The sequence below is a fragment of the Equus caballus genome, chromosome 8 (assembly GCF_041296265.1).
Source record: "Equus caballus isolate H_3958 breed thoroughbred chromosome 8, TB-T2T, whole genome shotgun sequence".
In the NCBI taxonomy this organism is placed as follows: domain Eukaryota; kingdom Metazoa; phylum Chordata; class Mammalia; order Perissodactyla; family Equidae; genus Equus; species Equus caballus.
This window is the reverse complement of record NC_091691.1, coordinates 6,912,090-6,925,528: the sequence shown is the minus strand read 5'-3', so window position 1 is coordinate 6,925,528 and position 13,439 is coordinate 6,912,090. Positions and strand designations below refer to the sequence as shown.

The 13,439-nt window shown below is 48.1% G+C and overlaps 1 protein-coding gene and 1 long non-coding RNA gene across 3 annotated transcripts in view; one reads left to right on the top strand and one right to left on the bottom strand.

Moving 5' to 3' along the window:
* LIMK2 (LIM domain kinase 2) overlaps window positions 1-13,439 on the top strand; it is a 54,945-nt gene that overhangs the window by 15,516 nt on the left and 25,990 nt on the right. The gene's annotated exons all lie outside the window — the stretch shown is intronic.
* Window positions 232-10,297, bottom strand: LOC138925487 (uncharacterized). The gene is made up of 3 exons (XR_011441719.1): window positions 9,892-10,297; window positions 4,334-4,536; window positions 232-2,792 (listed from the first exon to the last, which is right to left on the bottom strand). It is a non-coding gene; the product is annotated as an uncharacterized lncRNA (long non-coding RNA).

Here is a 13,439-nt window from a genome sequence, read left to right as displayed (position 1 = left end):
CAGGGGATGGATGACTGGTATTTATTAAGCATTGTATCTGGAGTTTCACTTAGATTATGTGAGTCAACCCTCACAATAACCCTGCAACCCCATCTTCCTCTTCTTCTGCTTCTTCTTTTTTTTTTTTTCTAAGGAAGATTAGCCTTAGCTAACGTCTGTTGCAAATCTTCCTCTTTTTTTTTGCTTGAGGAAGATTCACCGTGAGCTAACATCTGTGCCAGTCTTCCTCTATTTTATATGTTGGTTGCCACCACAGCATGGCTGACAAGTAGTATAGGTGCACACCCAAGATCCGAACCGTGAACCCAGGCCACCAAAGCAGAGCATGCTGAACTTAACCACTAGGCCACAGGGCCAGCCCCTGCAACACCATTTTATATAAAACAGGAAGACCCAGAAAGGTAGAAGAACTTGCCCAGGGTCACACAGAGCTGACATTTGAACTCAAGTCTCCCTAGCTCCCAGGAGGGTCCTCTTTCCACTGGGACTTCCAGGAAAGAACAGTGGACTTGAAGTCAGAAGACCTAGATTTAGGTCTCAGTGGAGCCAGGCTGGCTGTGTAACTGTGGGCGAGTCCCTTTGCCACTTGAGCCTCAGTTTGTTATCTATAAAATGTGGTGAAAGTAATTTACCTCGTGGAGTAGTTGTAAGGAGCAAGGAGGTACGGAGAAGAAAGCATTCTGAAACCATTCGGACGGTATAATGTGAAGGATTAGCAGCATGTGGCAGCATTGTGCTTCTTCTATTAATCATTCACATTTAATTTGGAGCATCGTCTGCTGTATTGAAGGCACCAAATTAGATGCTATTGGGGATACAGATTTACGTACTGGCCTGCTCTCCTAACTGACTCCCTCAGACAGCTGAACACAGGTAATAACACAGGGCGTTCCTAATAGCGGGCTTCCGTGCTGTCTCTGTCCTGACACAGCTTCCCTTCGTAATGTTCCAGAGGACAGCCTCGTTGGTTCGTGCACTGGGCACTCTTCAGTCTTCATTTTATATTAACTCCTAAACTGCACTAGAGGTAGTAGAGAAAAGCGACTCAGAGTTTGGAGTCAGGCTGCTTGAGTTTCCATCCCAGCTTCTCTTATCAGACACCTGACCTTGAACCAACTGCTGAACTTCTCTTTGCCACAGTTTCATCAACTAGAAAAGGGGAAACAGTTCCCAGTTCAATTGGTTGTTGTGCAGATTAATTGTATCATGTATTCCAAGCCCTTGGCACGGTGCCTGGCCATAATTAGGACTTAATAGATGGTAGCATTTGTTATTAGTGTCTTTGTCGCTCTTGAAATGTTCTCTTCCCTTGGCTTCCATGACATTCCACACTCTCCTCCGTTTCGCCCCACTTCTCTCATCATTCCAGTTTGCTTATCCTCCTCTATCCAGCTCTGAAATGGTGGTGTTTTTCCCAGATGTGGTTCTCTGTTTTCTCCCTAGGCAGTCCTACTCTCGCCTGTGGCTTCTGTTGTCCTCCACACAAGGACAATCCTGAAATCAGTATCTCCAGTCCAGAGTTTTCCCCTGACTGAACTCTAGACCAGTGTGTCCTGCCGTCACCTTCACATGTCCATTTGAATGTCTTCCAGGCACCTCAGACCCAGCTGGACTTTGTCTTCCTCCCAAAACTGGTTCCTCTTCCATTGTCACCTGTCCTGTTGAATGGCACCACCATCCGCGCACTGCCCAAGCCGGCACCTGGGAGTCCGCTTGGATGCTTCTCTCTCATCCTCTATACCCAAGCCTATCAGTTTTATGTCCAGATTATATTTTGAATGCATCCACTTCTTTCCATTTCCCCCACCTCCACCCTGTTCCATGCTACCATCCTCTTTCACCTGGGTGACTGCAGAGGACTTCTAACTGTCCATAGTCACTCTGCACCCGCAATCCCTTCTCCACAGAGCAGCCAGAGTGAGTGATCTTTAAAAAAGTCTGACTGCGTCACACTGTGTCGTCTCTCCATTCTTACACACTTCCACAACTTACTTTCCAGTATTCTCGGATAAAGACTGAAGTCCTTACTTTGGCCCCTAGAGCCCCCCGTGGCATACAGAGCCCCCTGTAGTCTGGCCTCTCCCCACAGCCTCCTGCTCTCTCTACTTCAGCCTCTCTGCCCTTCTTCATACTGTCCAAAGTGTGTCTTCCTTTCTTCTAACAAGGCCTTTGTTCCTCCCGTTCCCTCTGCCTGGGATGCCCCCTTGCCCTCTTTTGGCCTAATTAACTCCTGCTCATCCTCCAGATCCTTACCTGGATGTCTCAGGGAAGTAGTTATAAAATAGGTCATGGCCCCTGTTTTATGCTTTCATAGACCTTTCCTTTGAAGCTTTTTTGTGGTTTTAATTTCACGTTTATTCATGTGATCGTCTCCTTAGTGGCATCCTGAGACCTCTAATAGTCTGTCAGCATAACTTGGTCAGGGACCACGGGGCTTTTTGCCCCTTGTTGGGTCACCACTGAACATATCCTTAGCATGGGAGGGATATTTGTTGAATGAATTGCCAGAGGTGGCCAAAAGATATGATGTAAGCGAGGCCTTTCCCTGCCCTGCCCCTTCCCCACATCCTTCCCTTAGCAGCCACCGTGGCTGCACTTACTGTAAATGGCAGGGAGGAATCGGTTCCGGACATTGGGTTGTTTTGGAAATTTGCCTGCAAATGTCGAGGTGAGAAGTTGAAACTTATTCTGCCCCCAGAATAGCCAGAGAGGCTGGCCCAGGAGTGCTCCTGTCCAGCAGTAGGTCTTGAGCTGCGTTTCTCTGTAGGCACAATTCCAGACAGGAGCAAGCCCTGGAGAGAGAGGCAATAGAGGGAAAAATGATTTCAGCCCAAACTAATTATGAATTGCCCTGAAATCTGACAAATCTCAATTTTAATTGTAAGTTTCTAAATTTATTTGTTTTTAAGTTTTAGAAATCTTTGAAGGATGCTATTAGCTAAAGATGCCCATTAAGTATAGAGTGGAAAAATTGGAATACTTAACATAGTATCTTTTACTTATGGGTAATTTATGGCAGGGTATTGGTAGATAGGTTGGCAGTTCCCCAAGAACGTGGAAATAAAGTTTGTCCTCTATGAGTTAAACTAGTTAGATCTACATGTAATGAGAGCACACTCAGGTGGTAGTTAAGACCACAGACTCTAGAACCAGATTGCTTGGGTTCAAATCCTAGTTCTGCCATTTATTAGCTGTGCACCTTGGACAAGTTACTTACCCTTTCTGTGCTTCATTTCGTCATCTATAAAATGGAGGTACTGACCTACTGCCAACCTCAGTGTGTTATCGTGAGGGGTAAACAAGTGAAGTCATGTGCAGCACTGGGTGGGAACAGGGCCTCGCAGAGTGAGCACTCATGTGTTAGCCGTTTGTGTTAGCTACTAAGGAGGCAAATGTCTTCCAGGGCTGAGTAATATGTGAATTGGTGATCATTACATATCTAAAGAAGTAATGATTTTTTTCAATTAAAAATTAGTTTAGGGGCTAGCCCTGTGGCTGAGTGCTTAGGTTCGTGCACTCCGCTTTCGTGACCCAGGGTTCCGCTGATTCAGATGCTGGGCACAGACATGGCACTGCTCATCGGGCCGTGTTGAGGCGACGTCCCACATAGCACAACCAGAGGGCCTATAGCTAGAATGTACAACTATGTACTGGGGGACTTCGGGGAGAAAGAAAAGGAAAAAAAAAAAGGAAGATTCGCAACAGATGTTAGCTCAGGTACCAATCTTTTTTAAAAAAAAAAAATTAGTTTAAAAACCAATATAATAATGAGTGGTCAGCAGTGAAACAGAAAGTGAGAAGTCAGAGAGGCAAAACTAGCAGTGTGTCCAGATAAAGATACTGAGTCTGGATTTGGTCCCTAGAAGGGCGTTCTTTGTTGTAGGCAGGGCTGGTTTGGCCGGCTCACCACCGACAGAATGAAATTTCTCTCCATGGCCACTTATGTCCCTTTTTAAGTCCATGCTCACAGAGCAACCTTCTGATGCCTAATTCAGCTTCCTGGGACTCTTGATAACAGGAAGAGTCGGGAGGTAGCACCTGTTTAGGGGCTGTGGGTGTTCCAATTTCAAGTGTCAATTCATAAATGGACAGTGGGGTTGATAAATTGTTAGGATAGATCATCACAGAATGTCTGCACCTCTCTGTGTACTATGAAGTCCTGTTTCTGGACCTAAAAGGCCAAAAACAAGGCCCAAATTAGCATCATTCACCAAGGTGATGCCAGCCTTGGAACAGTGTCTGGGTGGTCAGCCAGCCTACCTTTCTCTGACCACAACCCCTTCCTCATTGCTCCCTGCAGCACTGACCTACTGGTGTGGAGTTTTTTGCTCACCCAACATCTTCCTTCTGCTGAGGAAGAAATTGAAGCCCAGAGAGGTTTAATGGCTTCCATCAGATCACACGGCAAGTTTGTTGTTAGACAGTTCAAATTTTAGGTCTTCTCTGCCAGGCCGGGGCTCTTCTCCTGGCATTACCCAGAGATTAATTAAGGTGTCCAGAGCACTTTTTCCCCCGGCGCAGCCAGAAGAAGAATATCTGTGTGAACAAAGCATTTGACACTGAATGTCAGACACTCAATTTTCTAATGTTAGTATCACAGAGCAACAATGGATGATTGTCTGTCTACAAGAGGCTGTGACCCCGTTCCTCTTTGCTTACAGCCAATACAGGCAAATCTCAGCTGTTAAAATGACCAGCTCGGTAGAGATGTGGCCTGAGGACGAAGCCATAGTCTGCTGTTAGTGAACACTAGTTAGCCAGGGACTCCACGTGGACGTACATGCAGCCACCTATAGACTTGAGGCATAAATGCCCATTCAGGGAGACAAACTGGCAACTAAAGACTGACACTGTCTTTGGTGTTTCAGGCTTTACATTCTATTCGTTGGGAACCTCTGCTTATTTAAATACCTCTGATAACTGTTCACAGCCTATGGGTGACTCTCACCTGGCCGACTTGGCGCTTGGTGATCGTGATCTGCGCCTGCTCTCTTCCACCGTCCCAGCCTCCTCCCTGATCACTCCTCACATGTGTCCTGCACTGCAGCTTAGGGACCATACTGTATTCCTCCTTGCCGTTTACAGTAACTGTAACTGTTATGCCTCCGAGCATTTGCACATGTTGCTCCTTCAGGCTGGAATGCTCTTGTCTGCCTGGCAATCAGCCAGTTAGATTCAGCCACTACATCCCGTCCTCTGTGGAGGAGCCTCCCCAAGTCCACCTTCACCCTCCCTACCAATCAGAGGACAATTTTCTCCCTCGCTGTTATTCTCCTCGTACCTCAGTTAGAGCCTTATCAGTATTTGTTTACACATCTAACATCACTTCTGGAGTATGAAATTCTCCAAGTCTGGAGCCATATATAGTTCGTCTTTGTGTCCCAGAGCTTAGCAGAGTGCCTGGAACAGAGTTGGTATTCAGTGTTTGTTGAATGGATGATATTTTTGTCCAATGACCACCTTTCTTTTTGGACTCTTGGGTAAGTGTCCAAAATGCACCATCACCATGTCTGCTCTGCAGTATTCTCCCAGGCAAGCACTTTTGTTTTGAAGTAGGGGCCTGGAATAAGACCTCTGTGTGTAAATGTTATTCTAAAGTCTAAAACCATCAAAGCCAAGGCCTCAAGGGATGGCATGCCTTCTGCCTTGCGGCAGCCCACGGTACTAATTTGCCTTGTATTTTTTACGCCAAGGGCCAGTCTCTCCTCCCCTGGGCACTGCTGGAGGGGTGCTAACAAATTCTCTTTCTCCACACTCCTCACCGTTACAGGGAAAAACCTCCAAGTTCCTCACGCCAGATTTGAATTAGGGTAGTTTTCTTCTGCATGTCAGTCGTCTCCTGGTCATGCCTTCCTGAGGCTGCCCTGTAGTGATCCTGATTAGATCAGAGACTGCTCCGCTCCACTCCCTTCAGTAGCACTGACGCTGGCAGCAGCACAAGCTGGTTCTGAAATTGGCTTATGCCCTTGTGTTCTTTGTGGGGTTTTTTAACTTGTTTCAGTTACCAAGGTGGCCTTTTCATGAGATGACCCTGAATTCTGGAGTCACCTTTTCCCACCATACCCTGAGCACCACTCCAGCGTCACTGAGGAAAAGAGAGAGGCAGCCACTGTGGGGTTACAAGTGAATCAGAACAGTACCAGGAAGGTGAAAGTCCCCAGCGAGCCAAGGCTTGACAAAATATCAACCGGCAAACATTTATTATTAAGCTGCATCCAGAATAAGAAGATGAACAACCTGTCTTACAGTCATTTCCTCATTTGTAGCAAGGGAACAGTAGGGATCTGCCCTGCCTGCCTCTCAGGGTTAGCGTGAGGGTAGAATGCAATCTAGTGGACGCGCATGTAGGAAAGCGTGAAGCAGTGGTTGCAGCCTTCAGTGTGCATCAGAAACATGGGGGCTTATTGAAGAATGCAGATTATGGGGCCCCGTCTCAGCGATTCTTCGTATGTAGGCCTGGGGTAGGGCCAGACATCTTCATTTTCTGCCTGGAGAAGTCCGATGCTGCTGCTCTTTCAACCGCGCTTTCAGAAGCACCCCCATAAATCAAATAGCAAGTGTAAAGGAGTTACTTGAGGCAACTTTAGTGTCTCAGACCTGGAATCCAAAGACTTGGCTTAAACCCCAGCTCTGCCAATTCCTAGACCTGTGACTTTGGACTACAGCCTTCTCTGTGAGCTTCAGTTCCTCATCCGTAAGGAGATGACAGCCCCACCTCACGGAGTTATGAGAATTCAATGAGAGCAAACGAGAGCAAGCCCACCTCAGCACCTGGCTTGTGGAACTCGGTCAGTGTTTTGCAGAGTGAGAGCTAAGTGTCCACGACCTCTGTTTCCTGGTGTCATGTTAACAAACACCAGGTAAAAGACAATCCTTGGTATCCACCTTAATCGACTATTGTGGAAATCAAGATAGAAGCGTAAGGATTTAGTCCAGTTCCTTACTGTACAGCTCATGAACTTGAAATTAGGAAGGGAGGACAGGAAGCCCAAGATGTATGAGGGTGCCCAGTCACATGAAATGCATTTAGATTTTCAGACCAGAAAAATGTGTTTCCCAACTAAAGAAAAAGAAAAAAACCTTTCTAGCACAGTAACAGAACCACTGTTAGTAACTTTTGAGAAACCGTAGAGAATGGGGGCAACACCCCAAGTATAATGATTATTTGTTCCATACCTACCATATACCCGGCACTGGGGATCTCTTAGTGAAATGAAAATGGAGATGGCTAACTGGCTGAGTTTTCAAAAAGGAAGAAAAAGAGATCCTGGAAAAAGTAAATTCATAGTCTTTTTGACTTGACTCCTTCACAGAACTCTTGAGGGAATTTTGTGGACAAATTCTGATGGAATTCTGTGGAATTTTGTAGAAGATGGAATAGGTGGACACTGCGCACTTAGAAAAGGAGCTGATCGCTAGGATTCGGCAGGAGTGAATTAGTTGTGACTTAGACTTGACTTTGTGTTTTCACTGGATTGCCAGTCATGAGACCCTCTCTTGATTTCCACAAGGCATTTGGTAACCTCTTTCATGATATCCTGACAGCAGGAATGTGGGCAGGAAATCTAGAAAAATCAGACGCCGGAGTTCAACGTACGCCGCAGTTTTGGGCCCTGTGTTGGAGAGGCGGGATTCCTGAACACCTTGCTAAGGCTCGTGGTGAGGAAAGGGCGTGGGGTTTGAGGTCAGCAAACCCGGCTTTTCCTCTCAGCGCTGCCCTTCCCAGCAGTACCTTGGATGAATTACCTGCCGTCTCCGGGCCTCCCTTGCCCTGTCTGTGCTGGAGGTGCTCCTCGCAGGGTTGTTGCAGGGACTAAACTAGATGATGAGCATAAAAGCCCTTTGGAAACTGAATTGCTAGCTGTGGGCCTGGTGTGGGCTCCGTGTAGTTTGATTGGAGGTAGACAGATACAGGCTCAGAGCGCTTCCTGTGGTGATGTGCTTGGGGACCTGTCAAGGAAATCCTTTCCAGAGAAGATTGAGTGCTCTGTTGGAGTTGGGCCTGGAAAAAGGAGACGACAGCCACCAGCTGGAGATGTAGGAGGCTGCAGAGGAGCTAAGAGAGCAAAGGCTTGGGGACTGCCGGGGAGAGCCTGCATGGCCAGGCCAGGAAGCGGAGTGGGGCAGGAGGGGGCCACAGTGGTGACCCTGGTGGAAAAGCTAAAGAGACAGCGCCAGCGGTCCTGAGTGCCGTGCACGTAGGGTGGATTTGCCTCTGGACAAGAGCACTAGGAAAAAAGAGTGAGGAGGTTTTTGCTTTATGGGACTTCTTTTTGTTGTTATCCATTTATCATTTTATTTTTTAGACTCTTTTTTAAAATTTTATTTATTTATTTATTTATTTATTTTGAGGAAGATTAACCCTGAGCTAACTACTGCCAATCCTCCTCTTTTTGCTGAGGAAGACTGGCCCTGAGCTAACATCCATGCCCATCTTCCTCTACTTTATATGTGGGATGCGTACCACAGCATGGCTTGCCAAGCGGTGCCATATCCACACCCAGGTTCCCAACCGGTGAACTCCGGGCCACTGAGAAGTGGAACGTGCAAACTTAACTGCTGCGCCACCGGGCCGGCCCCCTCCATTTATCATTTTAAAAAGCAGCACTTGGGGCCTGCCCAGTGGCATGGTGGGTGGTTAAATTCGTGTGCTCTGCTTCAGCGTCCTGGGGTTTGCAGGTTCAGACCCGACATGCGGACCTACACACCGCTCATCAAGCCATGCTGTGATAGCATCCTATATACAAAATAGAGGAAGATTGGCACAGATGTTAGCTTAGCACCAATCTTCCTCGAGCAAAAAGAGGAAGATTGGCAACTGATGTTAGCTTGGGGCCAATCTTTCTCACCAAAAAATAAAAAAATAAAAAGCAGCGCTTAAGTGTAAGAAAAAAGGTAAACAATATCAAAATGGTAGAACATGGATGCTGTTTTATCCCTGCTTCTTGTCTCACTGCTGTAAAGGAGAAACTCATAACCATGTAGTGGAGTCTTCTAGGTGGTCTCTAAGGATTATGCACGTCAACTTTTTAAACAATGGGATTATACTGTACACTTTCTCTGATACTTGGCCTTTTCATGTAACACCTTACCCAGGACAATTTCTGTTTCGGGACATGGATCTACCTCATTATTTTTAAGAGCTGCATAGTATTCTGTTATGTGGATGCCTTATAGTATTTAGCCCACCCCTTTTGATGGACACGTAGTCTGTTCCTAGGATGCTGGATACATGTCTTGGCGTATTTCTCTAGGCACAGTTTCTCATAGTGGAATTTCTAGGACTCCTGTTTTATTTTTTTAAAGATTTTATTTTTCCTTTTTCTCCCTAAGCACCCCTGGTACATAGTTGTGTATTTTTAGTTGTAGGCCCTTCTAGTTGTGGCATGTGGGACGCGCCGCGCCTCAGCATGGCCTGATGAGCGGTGCCATGTCCACGCCCAGGATTCGAACTGGCGAAACCCTGGGCTGCCAAAGCAGAGCGTGTGAACTTAACCACTCTGCTGCGGGGCTGGCCCTAGGACTGCTGTTTTAGAAAGATGATTGGAGGCCCGCCCGGTGGTGCAGTGGTTAAGTGCGCATGTTCTGCTTTGGCGGCCCGGGGTTCGCTGTTTCGGATCCCAGGTGCGGACATGGCCCTGCGTGGCAAGCCATGCTGTGGTAGGCGTCCAACGTATAAAATAGAGGAAGATGGGCACAGATGTTAGCTCAGCGCCAGTCTTCCTCAGCAAAAAGAGGAGGATTGGCAGCAGATGTTAGCTCAGGGCTTAATCTTCCTCAAAAAAAAGGAAAAAAGAAAGGTGATTGCTGTAGATGTGTGGAAAGCGAGTTGGAAGAGAACAGCAGCAGAGGCAGGAGAACTGATCAGGAAATGGGGATGGCAGTGCTCACCTTTCAAGGTTTCAGAAGCTGCAGAGTCCCCTGAAGTTTCCTTTTGTGTTTGGAGTCCTCCCGTCCCGTAGAGGGCCCCACACGAACACAGTTCCTTAGACTTCAGTTTGTCTGACCAGCGCCTTCTCTCGAGGAGAGGGTGGGTGATTCAGTCCTTCACCGCTCCTCCCCAGGCCTCTCACTTGGGCCTGCTGACCTTGAAGGCTGTTGTCCCTAGCCTCTCACAGACGCCTTGAAGCCCTGTGGCTCATCTGGTTCCGAGGAGTCGGTTTGCTCGGCTCCCCGCCAGGTTTCCAACTTGTGAAATGTGCAGGAGATTAGCACTTCTCCTGCCATTTTATCCTGTCCGTAACTGCCAGCCCAAAGATCCCTGCAATTGCCTCTGGCAGCTGTAACTGCTGAACCCTCTGCCAGCTGTTCTGGGGACCTAGAAGAGCAGTATCCAAGGGCGGGCGGGGGAAGTATATCCTCCAGTGTGACCTTTCACCTCCCAGTTCTGGGTGGTTTGGGCCCTTTGAAGTTGGCCCTGAGGAACCACGCGCTTGGGTCTGAGCGGCCAGCGGCTTATCGCATCTGGTGATCAATCCTTCAGTGGTTCCTCCTGAAGTCTGGATTTATGAGGGTCAAGTGGATTCCACCGAGGAGGGGCGTCCACTTCAGCTCAGGACATGGGGAGACGGCTGCCCCTCTGCCAGGAGGAGGCAGTTTTCGTGGCATTGAGAAGTCCTCTTACTAGTTCCCCGCACACCAACCCACCCACCCACTGAGTCCTTTTGAAGGGGAGTGGGGGGAATGGAGAATGCCTGCAGCCTCCTGCTCGCATTCCTAGACACCGACTCACTGCACCCGCCGCCGCTGGAACGGCGGAGCTGTGTGAAATGTCAGGAGGAGTTATGCTCACGGGCTCCCTGGCCCCAGTCTCTTTGTGGCTTGCATTTTCTTCCACCCGCACTCTGTTCATCAGATGGAAATCAGAGGGTGCAATTAGAAGATAATTTGCTAGTTCCAGACTTAACTTGGGGCCCCCTTCTTGCCTGATCGAGTTACAGGGGAACATAATAGATTTTTGGTGAGAAATAGTTGGCTCTGTCGCTGGGAGAAAGAGAGCTCCCACTCTCCAGCTGGGCAGGCCTTTCAGTATCCCGTGTGTCATTCCCCCCTCACACCCTGCCCCACCTCTTCTGTGGCTCTTGTGTGGCCCCCAGGCTAGGATCCTGATCTCAGGGCCAGCTCAAGGGGTTTAAACTCAACTTGAGATCCAAGGAAAACAAGGAGTCCTCTGCAACCTCATGGGCTGCAAAATGTTGAAGCTGGAAGCTGTTTAGAGACCTAACCAAGGCCCAGACAGAGGCAGCGACTTGCTGAAGGCCACATAGCTAGCCCTTAGTGGTAGTAACAATAGTCTTAATGATATTAGCAGCTAACATTTATCAGCCCTTAATGTGTTCCAGACTCTGTGCCAAGGGCTTACGTGCAGTGCATTGTCGCATTCAAACCCAGACAGTCTGGCTCTGGGCCCAGGCTGGGCTCCAGCATAGCAATGGTAGAGCTCATTAATAGGCAGCCTGGGTTCGAATCTTGGCTTCACTTCTCTCTCATGCAGCTGGGTGACCTCAGGCAAGTGATTTAACCTCTCTGTACCTTGATTTCTTCCTCTGTGAAAAGGTAGAAATCACAGCACTACTGACAGTGTGGGTTAAAATTTATTCATACACATAAGTGCTGTGAGCAGTGCTTGGTGTGGGGGGAGCGCTCGTCCAGTGCCCGCTCCCCACTGGCTGCCTCTGGGGCTGGAGTGTGGTGTCTCTGTGGCAGTAGATAGACGTGGCTGAGTTCTGCCCAAATGCCAAAAGCTGGTCTTCACTATTAGAGGCAGTAAACAGAGTGTTTGAATGCATTGCTCTAGAGCAGAGTTGGCAAACTGTAGCCCACACTGTCTGTTTTTGTACAGTCTGTGTGATTTTTACATTTTTAAATGGTTGTGGGGGGAAGCAAAAGAATATTTCGTGGGACATGAAATTCAAATTTCTGTGTCCGTAAATAAAGTTTCATTGGAACACAGCCATGTCCATTTGTTTACTTTTTATATATAGCCTCTTTCGCACTGCAGTGACAGAGTTGATAGCTATGACAAAGTCTGAATGGCTGCAAAGCCTAAAATATTTGCTTTCTGGCCCTTTACAGGAAAAGTGTCCTGACTCCTGCTCTAGAATCATACTCGGTTTAGAACTCATCTCTGCCACTTACCAGCTGTGTCTTCAGGCTAATGACATAACCCTTCAGAACCTCAGTTTTCTCATGTGTTAAATGGGGATGATAACATCTACCTCATACATTGGCAATTTAAGTATAGTAGATAAGAGGGGCCAGCCTGGTGGCGCAGCGGTTAAGTACGCACATTCCGCTTCGGCAGCCTGGGGTTTGCTGGTTCAGATCCTCGGTGCGGGCATGGCACTGCTTGGCAAGTCATGCTGTGGCAGGCGTCCCACATATAAAGTAGAAGAAGATGGGCATGGATGTTAGCTCAGGGCCAGTCTTCCTCAGCAAAAAGAGGAGGATTGGCAGCAGATGTTAGCACAGAGCTAATCTTCCTCAAAAAAAAAAAAGGTATAGTAAATAACAGATGCAGAGCACTTAATAACACAGGCCTGAAACATATTCACTGCTCAATAAATGGTAGCTTATAACAGGATGCAAACCCAATCTCTCAGCACATTCGTTGTTGTCCCTGTGCCCAAGAAGCAGCGGAATGAGAAAAGGCTCCCTTTTAACCCAGCCACCACCTTCACCACAGATTTTGCTGTCACAGTTCGCAATGAGAGACAGCAGTTGCAGGGTGACTTGTGGCTCTTTGCAGTGGAGAGGAGTATGTGCCTGGTGGGAGACAGCTGGTGTCACTCCCCTGAGTCCAACAGTTAGGTCTGGACACGCCCCAGTCTTCTCCAGCAGCCTTGCTTTTCCCCTTTTCATGGGGGATAAGGGGCTTTCCCAGTGCTGGGCTCTGGTTTGGCCATCCGCACAGCTGGGGCTCTTCAGGCAGGCCCCCACTCCAGATACCTAGGCCCATCATCCCCACAGGCACGCTGGGCCTTGTCCATCATGCCCCGTTTTTCAGTTTGAGAAGCCTGGTTACCATGAACACAGCAGAATAAGTACCATTGCCCACTGAGGCAGATGGATGACAGAGAGGGACGGGTGACTTGCGCTCCAGTCCCTGTGCTCTCTCCTACCTGCAGAAGGGCTTTGAGGGAGGTGTCTCCCTTTGAAGAGGCCCAGTGAAGCTAAGGGGCTGAGAGCCCCAGCTCTAAGTCAACATGGGCCGTCATTAAAATCGCAGCCCTGTCACTAACTAGTTTTTTGGCCTTGGGTGAGTTACCTGATCACTCTCTACCTCACTTTCCTTGTTTTTAAAGTGGAGATAATTCCCATCTCGGCAGGGAAATAAAAGGGTGCCTACACAGTGCTTGCCACAGGGAGAAACATCAGGTGTCAGTTAATACTGGGCCTTGTTTCCTCATCCGCAGCACAGCTCTGCCCAGAAGTGGAGT